Here is a 16772-nt window from a genome sequence, read left to right as displayed (position 1 = left end):
ACACAAAAGCACATAGATAATATGACATGTGCCAGAAGCAAATGATGGGATCTCTCCTCTTTGTGCCCTGTTGTTATTCATTAAATATTTAAGGGCTAACCCATCTGGGAGTCTGCTGTAGCCTGTTGCCAATTTGATCCCCGTTGCCTTTCAGTTGGATGGAATAAATGCCTGCTAGAATGAAGATCAGTTGATGAGAAGGTTCCCAAAAGGGTTACAGTAAAAATGACTTTGATCTGAGTCTTTCAATCAACAGTTCAAATATTCACTTCCTTACTATGTGCCAGGTAATATGCCAGATACAAGGAACACAATAGTGAATACTACACAGGACTTCCTCCATTGAGTTCATGGAATCACGGAGTATATAGTCAAATAAAAATTAACTAAAAGCAGTGTGATAAGAACTGGTAGAGGAAGTAGGTGAAAATACCCAGGAGGGAACTTAACCTAATTTGGCAGGAGGAGGGGGTTTATGGAAATTTTCCTAGAAGAGGTGATATGTAGACTGAGTTTCAAAGGGTAAGAAGAAGTTAGCCAGGAAGCACATGGGGGGGTCTCTGGGTTTCCCCATGCTGAGAGTACAAAATGAGCAAATGTATGGTGTCAAGCAAATAGGCATGCTATGTAAGAGAACAGTGACTTGCTAGAGAAGTGCTTATAATCAATCAAAGGCATATTAAAATGTTTTAGAGATCAAAATGAAGTTGCCAAGATGGAGAATGGGTGGCATTCACTCATGCAGTTTTTCATTCCTTCAACTAATATTGAGCACCTACTATACGCCACATACTTGTATAGGCACTGAGTATACAGCAATGAACACAAGAGGAAAAAACAATGTCTTTAATGAGCTTATATTGATGGTACACTAGGAAGGGAGATAAAAGAAGCATAATTTAAAAATATAATATATAGAAGATGATCAAATGTATGCAAAAAATCAGGATGAGAGGTTTGGGGAAGACTTAGGTGGGGTGCAGTTTTAAATAGGGGGTTCAAGCCAGGTCTCATTAAAAAATTAGCGTGGGCATGGACTAGAGAGAGATGAGAGAATAAATCACTTGAATGACTGAGGAAATTTCAAGTCAGAAACATGAATTGTCTGGAGGCTGGAGCATGCCTGAGGTATTCCAAGGAAGGACAGTGAGCCTGAAGCAGAGTAATCTAGGGGGAAAGTAATAGAGGACAAGGTCAGAGCAGTAAAGGGGCCAAATGGGGAAAGGCCTAGAAGATCATTGCAAAGACACTGATTTTTTGAGCAAATGGAAGTTGCTGTTAGGTCTCCTTAGATCTAACTAATGTTTTACTTTATTTTATTTTTCAATATAAAAATGATTTTATTTCTATTATACAAATGAAATAGAGGTTAAAATTTCAAAAAATACAATTTTCAATAACATCAATGTATGGAAATACTTAAGAATAAATCTGACAGGGAGGAGCCAAGATGGCAGAACAGCATGGAAGTTTTCTGTGTGTCTCACGTCCATGAAATACAGCCAGACCAACACTAAACCATCTTGCACACCTAGAAAACTGATCTGAGGATTAACAACAAACAGCGCAACCTGAACCACAGAATTCAGCAGGTACACGACGCGGAGAGGTAAACTTGGGGAGCGAGAAGCCGCAGGAAGGAAGGTGCTTTTGCAGGTGGAGAGAACACGGAGAAGGTGGGTGGAGAATATGGGAAAAGCATCCCTCCCCAAAAGTAGCTGGAGAAAAAGTGGAAAATTGGAAGCAGCCACAGGGACTAAACTAAAAAGGGAGAAAGGAGAAATGAGAGGGTTTAAATTCCATTAAGATGTAAACACGGGGAGCTCAGAGAGTCTGCAACTCCGCAGCTCGATACCTGGTGGTGCTCTGGTGGGAAGGGCAAATCCCCAGGAGCAGAGTGGGGTCAGGGAGGTTCTTGGGCCTCACGGGGAGAAGCCATCCCACTGCTGGAAGGACATTTGGTAGAGGTTGTGAGGCAACCTGAGCCCAGCATACACCAGAGAATGGCTGCATTCACTGGTGCTGGAACAAGGTCATTAAGGGTGAAGACTGGTGCCAGATGTGTGTTGTGATTTTCCATAATCCCTGAAAAGCTGCTGCTACACTATCTCATGAACTTTTTCTGGGGCGGGCTGGCACCTGGCTGCTGTCTCAGGGCACTGGCAACAACAGGGTCCAGTGGGCGTTCCTGGGTGCAGTCAGCAATCGGCCATTGCTCGGTGAGACCCTCCCACAGAGGGGTGGAACGGGTCAAAGCCACAGTCCTTCAGAAGTAAGGGACCAGGGAAAACAGCCACATCTGAGACAAAACTTGGGAGAGAGGTACTGCCTGGGGCTTGGCCATGGACAGTGAAAAAGCAGGGACTGGATGAAAGCTGAAGACAGAGGATGGGTGCGTGATTGCTGATCAGGGAGAACAAAGTTCTGATACTAGCGACTGGGTAGCTGCCATTTTCACCGCTCCTGCACATGTACATACGCACCTAGTAGCACCACAACACTCCACCCAGTAGGCGAGCAGCGCCATCTAATGGAGAACGAAGCCATTACACTGAGCCCTGCCCAATTGGGCAAACCTCGCTATTCAAGAACACAAGTCTCCCTGCCAACTTAGTTTATGGACTATAAAGTACATAGGGGAAAACAAAGTAATTTCAGTCCTATTTCAATCTGTTAGGTCCATCTATTCAATTTTCTTTCTTTTTTTCTTTTGTTCTCTTTTTCACTTCTTTTTCTTCAATACAGAAAGAAAAAATTCATTTTTATTTTCAATTTTTACTAAAAATATTTTCCTTTAATTTTTTACTATATTTTTTCCTTTTATGTAAATTTTTCAAATTCTATTGTACTTCCATCATCTTATTTTAGTCTACTACAGTGTAGACTAAACTTCTTAAAACTTTCAAACAATTTCTTTTTTTCTCTTTTTTCTCTTTTTAATTTCTTTTCTTCAATACAGAAAGAGAAAAAAACATTTTTATTTTTAACGTTTATTAAAAATATTTTTCTTTAATTTTTTTCTACTATATTCTTTACTTTGTGTAAATTTTTTCAAATTCTAGTTTATTCCCATCATCTCATTTTAGTCTACTTCGTGTATTAATTTTTTCAAATTCTCAAATGATTTCTTCCCCCGCACCCCTTTTTATCTTTAATCTGTCAAACCACTTTCAACACCCAGACCAAAACACACCTCGGATCTAGTATCATTTAAAGGATTTGTGTGTGTGTGTGTGTGTGTGTGTGTGTGTGTGTATTTAATTCTAATATTTTTATAATTTTAATTTTTTAATTAAAAATTTTCTACCTAATTCCTTTTCTCCCTTCGAAATGACAAAATGAAGGAATTCGCCCCAAAAGAAAGAACATGAAGAAATGACAGCCAGGGATTTAACCAACACAGATACAAGCAAGATGTCTGAACCAGAATTTAGAATCACGATAAAAAGAATACTAGCTGGAACAGAAAATAGATTAGAATCCCTTTCTGCAGAGATAAAAGAATTAAAAAATAGAATGAAATTAAAAATGCTATAACTGAGGTGCAATCACAGATGGATGCAGTGGCGGCAAGGATCGATGAGGCAGAACAGAGAATCAGCTATATAGAGGACAAACTTAGAATAATGAAACAGAAAAAATGGAGATTAAGGCAAAAGAGAACGATTTAAGAATCAGAGAAATCAGTGACTCATTAAAAAGGAACACCATCAGAATCAGAGGGATCCCAGAAGAGGAAGAGAGAGAAAAAGGGGTAGAAGCGTTATGTGAGCAAATCATAGGAGAAAACTTTCCTAACCTGGGGAAAGACACAGACATCAAAATCCAGGAAGCACAGAGGACCCCCATTAGATTCAACAAAAACTGACCATCAACAAGGCATATCACAGTCAAATTCACAAAATACTCAGGAAAGGAGAAAATCATGAAAGCAGCAAGGGAAAAAAAGTCCCTAACCTACAAGGGAAGATAGATCAGGTTTGCAGCAGACCTATCCACAGAAACTTGGCAGACCAGAAAGGAGTGGCAGGATATAATAAATGTGCTGAATCAGAAAAATATGTAGCCAAGAATTCTTTACCCAGTAAGGCTGTCATTCAAAATAGAAGGAGAGATTAAAAAGTTTCCCAGACAAACAAAAATTAAAGGAGTTTGTGACCACTAAACCAGCCCTTCAGGAAATTTTAAGGGGGACTCTCTGAGGGGAGAAAAGATGAAAAAAATATATATATATACATATATACACATATATACATATATACGTGTATACACATATATATGTATATATACACATACACATATACATACATATAAATATATATACATATATATTGTATATATACATGTATATATAATATACAAATGTGTGTATATATATGTGTGTGTGTGTATACACACATACACACACATATATATAAAAATAAATAAGTATATACCAAAAGCAACAAAGATTAGAAAGGACCAGAGAACACCACCAGAAACTCCAACTCTACAAGAAACATACCGGCAATAAATTCATATCTTTCAGTACTCACTCTAAACGTCAATGGACTCAATACTGCAATCAAAAGACATAGGGTAACAAAATGGATAAGAAAATAAGATCGATCTATATGCTGTTTACAAGAGACCCACTTTAGACCTAAAGATACCTTCAGATTGAGAGTAAGAGGATGAAGAGAAGTAAGGGGATGGAGAACTATCATGCTAATGGTCAACAAAAGAAAGCCGGAGTAGCCATACTTATATCATACAATCTAGACTTTAAAATAAAGACTGTAACAAGAGATGCAGAAGGGCATTATATCATAATTAAAGTGTCTATCCACCAAGAAGACCTAACAATTGTAACATTTAGGCGCCAAATATGGAAGTACCCAGATATATAGATCAATTAATAACAAACATAAAGAAACTCATCAATAGTAATACCATAATAGTAGGAGATTCAACACCCCACTCACAGCAATGGACAGATCATCTAATCAAAAAATCAACAAGGAAACAATGGCTTTGAATGACACACTGGACCAGATGGACTTAACAGATATATTCAGAACATTTCATCCTAAAACAGCAGAATATACATTCTTCTCCAGTGCACATGGAATATTCTCCAGAATAGACCATATACTGGGACACAAATCAGCCCTAAGTAAGTAGAAAAAGATAGAAATCATACCGTGCATATTTTCAGACCACAACGCTATGAAACTTGTAATCAACCACAAGAAAAAATTTGGAAAGGTAACAAACACTTGGAGACTGAAGAACATTCTACTAAAGAATGAATGGGGAACCAAGAAGTTAAAGAGGAAATTAAAAAGTATATGGAAGTCAGGGGCGCCTGGGTGGCTCAGTCACTTGAGCATCCAACCGGTTCACATCACAATCTCATGGCTCATGGGTTCGAGCCCCACATCAGGCTTTGCACTGGCAGCACGGAGCCTGCTCTGGATATTCTGTCTCCCTCTCTCTCTGCCCCGCCCCCACTCACATGCTCGCACACATGCGGGCATGCACTCTCTCTCTCTCAAAAATTAAAAAAAAAAAAAAACATTAAAAAAAACTTTAAAAAAATAAAAACAAAAAAAAGTATATGGAACTCAATGAAAATGATAACACCATGACCCAAAACCTATGGGACGCAGCAAAGGTAGTCATAAAAGAAAGTATATAACAATCCAGGCCTTCCTAAAGAAGGAAGAAAGGTCTCAGATACACAACCTAACCTTATGCCTTAAGGAGCTGGAAAAAGAACCACAAATAAAACCCAAAACCAGCAGGAGACAGGAAATAATAAAGATTAGAGCAGAAATTAATGCTATCCAAACCAAAAAAACAGAACAGATCAATGAAACCAGAAGCTGGTTCTTTGAAAGAATTAACAAAATTGATAAACCATCAAAAAGAAAAAGGAAAGGACCCAAATAAATAAAATCATGAATGAAAGAGGAGTGATCACAACCAACACAGCAGAAATAAAAACAATAATAAGAGAATATTATGAGGAATTATATGCCAATAAAATGAGCAACCTGGAAGAAATGGACAAATTCCTAGAAACATACACTACCAAAACTGAAACAGGAAGAAATAGAAAATTTGAAAAGACCCATAACCAGTAAGGAAATCGAATTAGTAAACAAAAATCTCCCAAAAAACAAAGAGTCCAGGGCCAGATGGCTTTCCAGGGGAACTCTACCAAACATTTAAGGAAGGGTTAACACCTATTCTCTTGAAGCTGTTTCAAAAAATAGAAATGGAAGGAAAACTTCCAAACTCTTTCTATGAAGCCAGCATTACCTTGATTCCAAAACCAGACAGGGACCCCACTAAAAAGGAGAACTATAGACCAATTTCCCTGATGAACATGGATGCAAAAATCCTCAACAAGATATTAGTCAACCGGATCCAACAATACATTAAAAAAATTATTCACCACGAACAAGTGGGATTTATACCTGGGATGCCGGGCTGGTTCAATATCCACAAAACAATTAACATGATTCATCACATCAATAAAAGAAAGGACAAGAACCAAATGATCCTCTCAATAGATGCAGAGAAAGAATTTGACAAAATATAGCATCCTTTATTGATAAAAACCCTCAAGTAGGGATAGAAGGAGCATACTTCAAGATCATAAAAGCCATATATGAACGACCCAATGCTAATATCATCCTCAATGGGGAAAAACTAAGAGCTCTCCCCCTAAGGTCAGGAACAAGACTGGCATGTCCACTCTCACCACTGTTATTCAACATAGTATTGGAAGTCTTAGCCTCAGCAATCAGACAACACAAAGAAAGAAAAGGCATCCAAGTCGGCCAGGAGGAGGTCAAACTTACACTCTTTGTGGATGACATGATACTCTGTATTGAAAACCGAAAAGATTCCACCAAAAAACTGCTAGAATTGATCATGAATTCAGCGAAGTTGCAGGATATAAAATCAGCGCACAGAAATTGGTTGCATTCCTATACACCAACAATGAAGCGACAGAGAAATCAAAGAATCGATCCCATTTACAGTTGCACAAAAAAACCGTAAACTACCTAGGAATAAATCTAACCAAAGAGGTGAAAAATTTATATGCTGAAAACTATAGAAAGCTTATGAAAGAAACTGAAGAAGACACAAAAAAAATGGAAAAAGATTCCATGCTCCTGGATAGGAAGAACAAATTTACAAAGATGTAAAAGATCTGTATGCTGAAAACTATAGAAAGCTTATGAAGGAAATTGAAGAAGATATAAAGAAATGGAAAAAAATTCCATGCTCATGGATTGGAAGAATAAATATTGTTAAAATGTCAATACTACCCAAAGCTATCTACACATTCAATGCAATCCCAATCAAAATTGCACCAGCATATTTCTCCAAGCTAGAACAAGCAATCCTAAAATTTGTATGGAACCACAAAAGGCCCCGAATAGCCAAAGTAATATTGAAGAAGACCAAAGCAGGAGGCATCCCAATCCCAGACATTAGCCTCTACTACAAAGCTGTAATCATCAAGACAGCATGGTATTGGCACAAAAACAGACACATAGACCAATGGAATAGAATAGAGACTCTAGAATTGGACCCACAAAAGTATGGGCAACTAATCTTTGACAAAGCAGGAAAGAATATCCAATGGACAAAAGACAGTCTCTTTAACAAATCATGCTGGGAGAACTGGACAGCAACATGCAGAAGGGTGAAGCTAGACCACTTTCTTACACCATTCACAAAAATAAACTCCAAATGGATAAAGGACCTGAATGTCAGACAGGAAACCATCAAAACCCTAGAGGAAAAAGCAGGGAAAAAAAAACCTCTCTGACCTCAGCCGCAGCAATGTCTTACTCGACACATCTCCAAAGGCAAGGGAATTAAATGCAAAAATGAAATATTGGTACCTCATGAAGATAAAAAGCTTCTGCCCTGCAAAGGAAACAATCAACAAAACTAAAAGGCAACCGACGGAATGGGAAAAGGTATTTGCAAATGACATATCGGACAAAGGGCTAGTATCCAAAATCTATAAAGAACTCACCAAACTCCACACCCAAAAAACAAATAATCCAGTGAAGAAATGGGCAGAAGACATGAATAGACACGTCTCTAAAGAAGACATCCAGATGGCCAACAGGCACATGAAAAGATGCTCAACGTCACTCCTCATCAGGGAAATACAAATCAAAACCACACTAAGATATCACCTCACACCAGAGTAGCTAAAATGAACAAATCAGGAGACTACTGAGGATGAGGAGAGGATCCTGGAGAGGATGTGGAGAAACGGGAACCCTCTTGCACTGTTGGTGGGAATGCAAACTGGTGCAGCCGCTCTGGAAAACAGTGTGGAGGTTCCTCAAAAAATTAAAAATAGATCTACCCTATGAACCCAGCAATAGCACTGCTAGGAATTTACCCAAGGGATATAGGAGTGCTAATGCATAGGGGCACTTGTACCCCAATGTTTACAGCAGCACTTTCAACAATAGCCAAATTATGGAAAAAGCCTAAATGTCCATCAACTGATGAATGGATAAAGAAATTGTGGTTTATATACACAATGGAATACTACTTGGCAGTGAGAAAGAATGAAATCTTTCTTTTGTAGCAATGTGGATGGAACTGGAGAGTGTTATGCTAAGTGAAATAAGTCATACAGAGAAAGACAGATACCATATGTTTTCGCTCTTACGTGGATCCTGAGAAACTTAACAGAAGACAATGAGGGAGAGGAAGGGGAAAAAAAAAGTTGGAGTGGGAGGGAGCCAGACCATAAGAGACTCTTAAAAACTGAGAACAAACTTAGGGTTGACGGAGAGTGGGAGGAAGGGGAAAGTGATGGGCACTGAGGAGGGCACTTGTTGGGATGAGCACTGGGTGTTGTATGAAAACCAATTTGACAATTAATTTCATATTAAAAAATAAATTAATTAAAAATAAATAAATAAATCACTATACTCTAAATAAATAAATAAATAAATCTGACATATGATGTGCAAGAACATCGAAAACCAGAAAACATAGCTGAAAGAAATTAAAGAACCAAATAGATGGAGAGATATACCTTGTTCCTAGACTAAAAGACTCAATGATGTTAAGACTGTAACGTTAAGATGCTGTAATTCTCCCCAAGTTGATCTATAGATTTTTTTTTTTTTTTTTTTTGGGGACAGAGAGAGACAGAGCATGAACGGGGGAGGGGCAGAGAGAGAGGGAGACACAGAATCGGAAACAGGCTCCAGGCTCCGAGCCATCGGCCCAGAGCCCGACGCGGGGCTCGAACTCACGGACCGTGAGATCGTGACCTGGCTGAAGTCGGACGCTTAACCGACTGCGCCACCCAGGCGCCCCGTATAGATTTAATGCAATATCAAGTATAATACCAGTAGGCTTTCCCTCTCCCCCATATATACACATGATTTTATTAAGTTTGTCATAGCTGAATTTTCCTACAATGCTAAAGTAATTAAAAATGTTAAGAATATTTAAAATACGTGTACAAAAATTCATAACATTGTGTAAGTTAAATATGTTATTTACATCAGCACCAGAAATTATTATACTTTTAATAATCCAGGTTTAATTGAAGCAAAATAATAAAAAACATATTTTTAAAAAGTAGAATTCTTAAGTAATGTTTTAAAGGGATCACTTAGTCTGTGTTGTTAACAACAGTGTTGGGGGTAAAGACTTGGGTAGAAGCAGGGAGATTAGTTATGAAATTATTCCAGTAATGATAGTAGCAGAGGAGACTAAAGTGTTTTTTTTTAATGTTTATTTATTTTGAGAGAGAGAGAGAGAGAGAGAAAGAGAGTGAGCAGGGAATGGGCAGAGAGGGAGACACAGAATCTGAAGCAGGCTCCAGGCTCTGAGCTGTCTGCATAGAGCCCAACGCGGGGCTCGAACTCATGAACTGCAAAGTCATGTCCTGAGCTGAAGTCGGATGCTTAACCAATTGAACAACCCAGGCTCCCTGAGACTAGAAGTGTTTAGATGCTGGATTCATTCTGAAGTAGAGACAATAGGATACTGATATCCATTTACTGATAGATTGGATGTGGACAGTTAGAAGAAACAAAACATCAAGGATAACACCAATGTTTTGGCCTAAACATCTGGCAACATGCAGTTGTCATTAACTGATGTGAGAAATGCTAGGACAGGAGTAGGGTGGTATGTGTGATTAGTGGTGTTGGTGGTAGTGGGGTAATCAGGAGTTCACTTTTACATAGAGATAGATCTTGGACTTTCAAGTGTATATGTTGATTAGATGATTTGGGCATATGACCTTGTAGTTCAGAGAAGAGATTTGGCACACAGACAGACAACTAGATAAATAGATATACACTGATAATGATTGATTGATACATGATAGATAGATAGATAGATGCATTTAAAATCATGAACCATGAAAGTGGGCTGGGGAGACACATAAACTATTACATTAGTGTGATGAGTGCTATCATGTGTGGAGTCCTGTCCCAGGAGGAGGTACTCAGCTGACGAGGATGGGGTCACATAAAGGTTTCACAATAAAAATGACCTTGAAAGGCATCTTACATTCAACAGTTAAAATATTTGAGTACTTACTATCTTTCAGGAACTATGACAGTCACCAAGACATAGGCCTTGCCTCCACGTAGATCATGATCTCATAGGGTAGACGGTCTCACATGCCCAAATTGTCTAATCAAAATAAACACATGGATGTCCAATATTAATCTCAAAAGTGAACTCCTGGTTTCCTATTCCCACTGAATCATACATACCAGACCTGACAGAAAGACAGAGATTGCTGTGAGTGAATGGGATGAATCTCTGTTTTGAACACCTCGTATTTCTCAGGAGGTGGCACCTCTGTTTTCTCCCCCTTCTGACCTACCACACAGGAGCCAAAAGCTAGAGGAAATGCAGGAAGTGCTGTAGCCTCCCGATGATGTGGTATGGGGGACTGTGGGACACTCTTGCCTCACCGATTCCTAAGGAAATCCAGGATGACTCAACATCTCATCAAACCAAGAGACGGTGGCAAGACTTCTCTTCCACTGATAGAACCCCAGCACTCGGCACAATGTGTCCACTGCTAGCTAGAAAATACAGAATGGGAAGAGGCATGAATGTGCCCCTCCCCTAAATGGTGTGTGCCTAAGGGATGGGGGCCCAGATACTGTTGTGGCCCTCAGGTGAGGAGGCACAAGGCCCAATCCTGCTGAGGCAACACCCTCCAAGTGTTTTTGTAAAGCATCCAAGAGATCATAGGAGGTCTTATGACAGGCACATCCTCCCTGCCTGGGGGAAATTGGGCAGAGAGCCACGTAGGAGGATGTCCAGGACTCAGAAGGGTCACAGCAGCATCAAGTGAAAAGCCAAGGTTAATGTGCACACATCCTGGCTTAGATGGAGCAGGTCCTTTCCATGGTCCCCCACAGGCTCCTACCTGCCCCCAGCAGATGTCTGTCATGGAAAAATGGAAGTTTCAAACAACTGACCACAACTACTTGACTTTTATTCCTGCTCACTATGGCAGGGAAGTTACAGAATACTCTGAGCACAGGAGTGAGTGTATGAGCCTTCATCTCTTTGCTCTTGTTCAACTCGGTCATGCCAGCCTCTTGCAAGAAGGGGACCAGGATTCCATGAGCATGATTGGAAACTCCCTGCCCTATTCAAATTCCCAACCTGTTGGAGATCCTCAGATTCAAGGGCTCAGTTATCTTTGCTTGTCCACTCAAAACTGTAGTCTCTCTACTCTGTAGGTCTTTGGGTAAAATATCCCCTGCCCCTAAGTTCCTACATCCTCTGAATCTCATCTTCCTTCCCATAGCTTCATCGCTATTTTGGCCTAACTTCCCATTGCCACCCTATCTATACTTGCCCCTCCCTGTCCAGGCTGAATCCCTGGAAGGATGATAATAATATATAAATGTAGTAGTGAAAAACTGCAAGTTACAAAAATAATATTATAGTCTCATCTTAAGAAAATTAATAGGGCACCTGGATGGTTCATTTGGTTAAGCATCTGACTTCAGCTCAGGTCATGATCTCACAGTTCATGATTTCAAGCCCTGCATCAGGCTCTGTGCTAACAGCTCAGAGTCTGGAGCCTACTTCAGATTCTGTGTCTCCCTCTCTCTCCCTGCCCCTCCCCCACTCATGCTCTGTCTTTCTCTAAAATAAATAAACATTTAAAAATGTTTTTAATTAATAGATTTTATTTTTAGAGCAGTTTTAGGTTTGCAGAAATATTGAGCAGCAAATACAGGAATTCCCATATACCCATTCCCATCCTTGGCCACATACAGTTTCCTCTGTTATTAACATCTTGTATGTAGTGTGGTATATTTTTTAAAATTGATGAGCCAATACTGATGCATTATTGTTAACCAAAGTTCATAGTTTACCTTAGGATTTATTTGTGTTATACATGCTATGGGTTTTGACCAATATATAATGATGTGTATCCACCATTAAGGTATCATACAAAATAGTTTCTATATCTAAGAATCCCCTATTCATCCATTTTTCCCTTCCCTCAAACTCTTGGCAACCACTCTCCTTGTTTTTGAAATTGTGGTAAAAGATACATAACATGAAATTTACCATTTTAACAAGTTTTAAGTGTACAATTCAGTAGCATTAGGTATATTCACAATGTTGTATAACCATCATCACTATTTCTAAAACTTTTTCATCAACCCAAACAGAAACTCTGTACCCATTAAATAGTAACCCACTATATCACCCCACCCTACCCAGCATCTTGTAACTTCTATTTTCTATCTCTGTCAGTTTCCTTATTTTAGATACTTCATATAAGAGGAATCATGCAATATTTATCCTTTTGTGTCTGGCTTATTTAGCTTAGCATAATTTATTCAAGGTTCATCTATACTGTAGCATGTATCAGAATTTAATTTTTTATTGCTAACTATTCCATTTTGTGTATATATTAAATTTTGCTTATCCATTTATCCATTGATGGACACTTGGATTATTTCCACTTTTAACTACCATGAAAAATGCTGCTAAGAAAACTAGGGTGTAAGTATCTGCTTGAGTCCCTGCTTTCTATTCCTTTGAATATGTACCTAGAAATGAAATTGTTGGATCATATGGTAAATCTTTAACTTTTAGAAAAACTGCCACCAAATTGTTTTCTCCCCTGCAATTCCACCAGCAATGAATGAGAGATCTTATTGCTCCATGTCCTCACCAGCATCCGTTGTTGTCAATGGCCTGGATTTTGGCCATTCTAATAGGTGTGCAGTAGTATGTTATAGTGGTTTAAATTTTCAATTCTCTAGTGACATATAATGTCGAATATCTTTTGACATGCCATCTGTATCTTTTTTGGTGAGGTTTTGTCAATTTAAAAAAGTTTTTATTTTATTTTTTGAGAGAGCGTCAAAGTGGGGGAGGGGCAGAGAGCGCTGGGGACAAAGGATGTATGATCTGAAACAGGCCTTGTGCTGACAGCAGCGAGCTCACGGAGCCCAGGGAGCCCAGTGAGCCCAGCAAGCCCAGTGCTCAAACTCACAAACTGTGAGATCACAACCTGAATCAAAGTTGGTCACTCAACCAAAACCCCTCTTTTGTCCATTTTTAAATTGAGTTGTTCAGGCACCTGGGTGTCTCAGTCAGTTAAGGGACCAATTCCTGGTTTTAGCTCAGGTCATGATCTCACAGTTTGTGAGTTCAAGGCTTGCATGGGGGTCTGCACTCACAGTGCAGAGCGGGGGAGGAGCCAACATGGTGGAACAGCATGGAAGTTTTTTGTGTGTCTCGTGTCCATGAAATACAGCCAGACCAACACTAAACCATCCTGCACACCTAGAAAACTGATTGGAAGATTAGCACAACAATCTGCACAACCTGAACCACAGAATTCAGCAGGTACATGGTGCAGAGAGGTGAACTTGGGGAGCAAGAAGGCACAAGAAAGGAGGTGCTTTTGTGAGTGGAGAGAGAAGAGAGACTGGGGTGGGGGGAGAATATGGGAAAAGCACCCTCCCCAAAGGCAACTGGAGAGAAAGTGGAAAATTGGAAATAGCCGCAGGGGCTAAACTAAAAAGGGGAAAGGGAGAGGGTTTAAATTCCATTAAGACTGTAAACAGGGGGAGCACAAAGGCTGCAACACTGCAGCTCAATACCTGGTGGTGCTCTGGTGGGAAGGGTGATTCCCAGGAACAAAGTGGGGTCCGGGAGGTTCTCAGGCCACAAGGGGAAAAGCGGTTCCACTGATGGAAGGACATTTGGCAGAGACTGGTAAAGCCACCGTGTCCCAGCAGACCCAGAAGGTGGCCACATTTGCTGGTGTCAGGGCAAGGTCATTAAGAGTGAAGACTGGTGCCAGATGTGTGTTGTGATTTTTCCATAATCCCTGAAATGCTGCTGCTACACTATCTCATGAAATTTTCTGGGGTGGGCTGGCACCTGGCCACAGTCTCAGGGCACTGGCAACAACAGGGTCCAGCGGGCGTTCCTGGGTGCAGCCGACATTTGGCCATTGCTCGGTGAGACTCTCCCACAGAGGGGCAGAACAGGTCAAAGCCGCAGTCCTTCAGAAATAAGGGGCCAGGGAAAACAGCTGCATCTGAGACAAAACTTGGGAGAGAGGTGCTGCCTAGGGCCTGGTCACAGACAGGGAAAATGCAGGGAGTGGACAAAAACTGAAGACAGAGGACAGGTGTGTAACTGCTGATTGGGGAAAACAGAGTTCCAATAGTGGAGACTGGGTAGCTGGGTGGCGCCATTTTCACCCCTCCTGTGCATACCCATTACGAGCACCACAACACTCCACCCAGTAGGCGAACAGCGCCATCTAGTAGAGAACAGAGCCATTACACTGAGCCCCACCCAACTGAGCAAACCTTGCTATTCAAGAACACAACTCTCACTGCCTAGTTTATGACTATAAAGCGCTACATAGTCTGACTTCTGGGGGAAAACGAAGTAATTTCAGTCCTATTTCAATCTGTTAGCAGGTCCATCTATTCACTTTTCTTTCCTTTTTTTCCCCTTTTACACTTCTTTTTCTTGAATACAGAAAGAGAAAAACTTCATTTTTATTTTCAATTTGTATTGAAAATATTTTTCCTTAAAAATTTTTACTATATTTTCTACTTTTGTGTAAAATTTTTCAAATTCTATTTTACTTCCATCAATTTATTTTACTACTTCAGTGTATTCACCTTTTCAAATTTTCAAGCAATTTCCTTTTTGTCTTTTTTTTCTTTTTTTAGTTTCTCTTTTTCTTGAATGCAGAAAGGGAAAAACTTCATTTTTACTTTCAATTTCTATTCAAAATATTTTTAATTTTTTTCACTATACTTTTTGCTTTTATGTAAATTTTCCAAACGCTATTTTCCTTCCATATTATTTTAGTCTACTTCAGTGTATTCATTTTTTCAAATTCTCAAACAATTTCCTCCCCCCACTTTTTTATCTCTAATCTGTCAAATCACTTTCAACACCCCGACCAAAACACAACTAGGATCTAGCATCATTTATTCGATTTTGTGTGTGTGTGTGTTTAATTTTTTAATTTTAATATTTTTTAATTGTAATTTTTCTACATCTAATTCCCTTTCTCCCTTCAAACTGACAAAATGAAGGAATCCACCCCAAAAGAAAGAGCACAAAGAAATGACAACCAGGGATTTAACCAACACAGATACAAGCAAGATGTCTGAACCAGAATTTAGACTCATGATAATAAGAATACTAGCTGGAGTCAAAATAGATTAGAATCCCTTTCTGCAGAGATAAAAGAAAAAATAGAATGAAATTAAAAATGCTATAACTGAGATGCAATCACGGATGGATGCAGCAGCAGCAAGGATGGATGAGGCAAAACAGAGAACCAGCTATATAGAGGACAAACTTATAGAGAATAATGAAGCAGAAAAAAAGAGGGAGATTAAGGCAAAATAGCACGATTTAAGAATCAGAGAAAACAGTGACTCGTTAAAAAGGAACACCATCAGAATCACAGGGATCCCAGAGGAGGAAGAGAAATAGGGGTAGAAGGGTTATGTGAGCAAATCATAGCAGAAAACTTTCCTAACCTGGGGAAAGACACAGACATCAAAATCCAGGAAGCACAGAGGACCCCCATTAGATTCAACAAAAACCGACCATCAACAAGGCATATCACAGTCAAATTCACAAAATACTCAGGCAAGGAGAGAATCATGAAAGCAACAAGGGAAAAAGTCCCTAACCTACAAAGGAAGACAGATCAGGTTTGCAGCAGACCTATCCACAGAAACTTGGCAGGCCAGAAAGGAGTGGCAGGATATAATAAATGTGCTGAATCAGAAAAATACACAGCCAAGAATTCTTTATCCCACAAGACTGTCATTCAAAATAAGAGAGATTAAAAGTTTCCCAGACAGGATGGCGGAACAGCACGGAAGCTTTTTGTATGTCTCATGTCCAAGAAATACAGCCAAACCAACACTAAACCATCCTACACACCTAGAAAACTGATTGGAAGATTAACACAACAATCTGCACAACCTGAACCACAAAATTCAGCAGGTACACAACATGAAGAGCTGAACTTGGGGAGCAAGAAGCTGCAAAAGGTAGGGAACCCCATTTGCAGGCTGAGAGAGGATGGAGACTGGGCGGAGGGAGAATACAGGAAAAGCACCCCCTCCCCAAAAGCAGCTGGAGAGAAAGTAGAAAATTGGAAACAGCTGCAGGGACTAAACTAAAAAGGGAGAAAGGAGGAAGGAGAGGGTTTAAATTCCATTAAGACT

General features: G+C 39.6%; 1 long non-coding RNA gene across 4 annotated transcripts in view; it reads right to left on the bottom strand.

The window, feature by feature from the left end:
• The window catches only part of LOC128778606 (uncharacterized), a 136273-nt gene that overhangs the window by 64530 nt on the left and 54971 nt on the right, over window positions 1-16772 (bottom strand). For all 4 annotated transcript variants that reach the window (XR_008424237.1, XR_008424240.1, XR_008424238.1 and 1 more), the window contains exon 2: window positions 10597-10692. This is a non-coding gene — a long non-coding RNA (uncharacterized LOC128778606). The remainder of the gene's footprint in view (window positions 1-10596; window positions 10693-16772) is intronic.

This window comes from Panthera pardus, unplaced genomic scaffold (assembly GCF_024362965.1).
Source record: "Panthera pardus isolate Hobbes unplaced genomic scaffold, ASM2436296v1 HiC_scaffold_20, whole genome shotgun sequence".
NCBI classification, from domain to species: Eukaryota; Metazoa; Chordata; class Mammalia; order Carnivora; family Felidae; genus Panthera; species Panthera pardus.
Note: the sequence above shows the minus strand (reverse complement) of the source record. Positions and strands in the feature narration are given on the sequence as shown.